This window comes from Podarcis raffonei, chromosome 4, assembly GCF_027172205.1.
Source record: "Podarcis raffonei isolate rPodRaf1 chromosome 4, rPodRaf1.pri, whole genome shotgun sequence".
In the NCBI taxonomy this organism is placed as follows: domain Eukaryota; kingdom Metazoa; phylum Chordata; class Lepidosauria; order Squamata; family Lacertidae; genus Podarcis; species Podarcis raffonei.
In genome coordinates, this window is record NC_070605.1 from 37056682 (window position 1) to 37058305 (window position 1624).

At 43.8% G+C, this 1624-nt stretch overlaps 1 non-coding gene across 1 annotated transcript; it reads right to left on the minus strand.

The window, feature by feature from the left end:
- Positions 1–402: 402 nt before the first annotated feature.
- TRNAP-CGG (transfer RNA proline (anticodon CGG)) lies at positions 403–474 on the minus strand. The gene has a single exon. It is a non-coding gene; the product is annotated as a tRNA-Pro (tRNA).
- Positions 475–1624: the final 1150 nt, after the last annotated feature.

Here is a 1624-nt window from a genome sequence, read left to right on the forward strand (position 1 = left end):
ATAGGTAAAGGTAAAGGTACCCCTGCCCGTACGGGCCAGTCTTGACAGACTCTGGGGTTGTGCGCCCATCTCACTTAAGAGGCCGAGGGCCAGCGCTGTCTGGAGTCACTTCCGGGTCACGTGGCCAGTGTGACGAAGCTGCATCTGGCGAGCCAGCGCAGCACACGGAAACGCCGTTTACCTTCCCGCCAGTAAGCGGTCTCTATTTATCTACTTGCACCCGAGGGTGCTTTCGAACTGCTAGGTTGCCAGGTGCTGGGACTGAACGATGGGAGCACACCCCGCCGCAGGGATTCGAACCGCCGACCTTTCGATTGGCAAGCCCTAGGCGCTGAGGCTTTTACCCACAGCGCCACCCGCGTCCCCAAAATAGGAAGGAATTATACCACCCCCTCCAACAACAGGCTCGTCCGGGATTTGAACCCGGGACCTCTCGCACCCGAAGCGAGAATCATACCCCTAGACCAATGAGCCGCTCTCATCCAACGAGCCGTTTCTCGTGAGGGAAATAGAGGTCTCCTAAAAACTCACAGTATCCTTAACAAACTACAGTTCCCAGGATTCATTGGGGAAGCCATGCCTGTTTCAAGTGGTATTATACTGCTTTTAATGTCCAGTGCAAATTGTGGCCCCACCATTCCAACTATTGGTCATGCTGACTGGGACTAATAGGAATTGGAGACTAACAACCCTTGGAGAGCCACAGGTTCCTCGCCTTTGGTCCTACAAGTTTCCTCACTTATTGACAAAAAAGACAATTGGAACTCGGAGTGTTAATTCTGTTCCTGCAGCACCTTGATCTGTACACTGGATTTCAGTAATAGATTTTGCTAATCCATCTACAGTATTCGTGTTTTCACTAGTCACACCTAGTGCTTATCCTGTTGCCTTTTTAGCTATGGCGGAATTAACTGACAGCAAGCTAAAGCTTTTAGAAAGAAAGGTTATAGTTCCTTATTATTTCTTTTATATGTTAAAAAGTAGGCCAACATAATCTTTTATTGATCTGACAGAGGGTGATATCCCACATGGGAGATAAGCCACTAAAAGTACATTCCTATCTTAATGAGCCTTGAGACCAGTTCTTGGATATATGAAGCAAATTCTTATAACTCCACTTAGCTTATAAATTAAAAACAAATAGAACATAAGTTCCTCGTTTCTCTTGATGGAAAAAATAACCTTGCTAATACAATGGCATGCTGCATTTTTCTTTCTGAGTTTGTGTGCTCTGCATCCTAAATGTTTCTGAATTAATAAAGTTAGCAGAGTGGCTTCACATCTCTTGTTCATTCCTATTGTGTTATTACTTAAGTCTATGGCTATGTTTGCATTTAAAAGCCAGCAGGCTGAACAATCTTATAGCCGATCATTTATTGCTGAAAATTGTATGAAATAAAATTCAGTCCTTCTAAATTAGGACCAAATATTTCAACCTGAAGTCATTGTTTTTCTTTTAAGGAAATATTGAAATGCCTTATTGAAGTGCGTTTGGAGTGATATGGGGAGATTCTAGAGTGCTTGTATATGCAGGGATTGTGTGTTTAGGTTAGTGTAGTGTAGTGTAGTGTAGTGTAGTGTAGTGTAGTGTGATTCAGTGATTCTGGTGATCGTATTATATGGT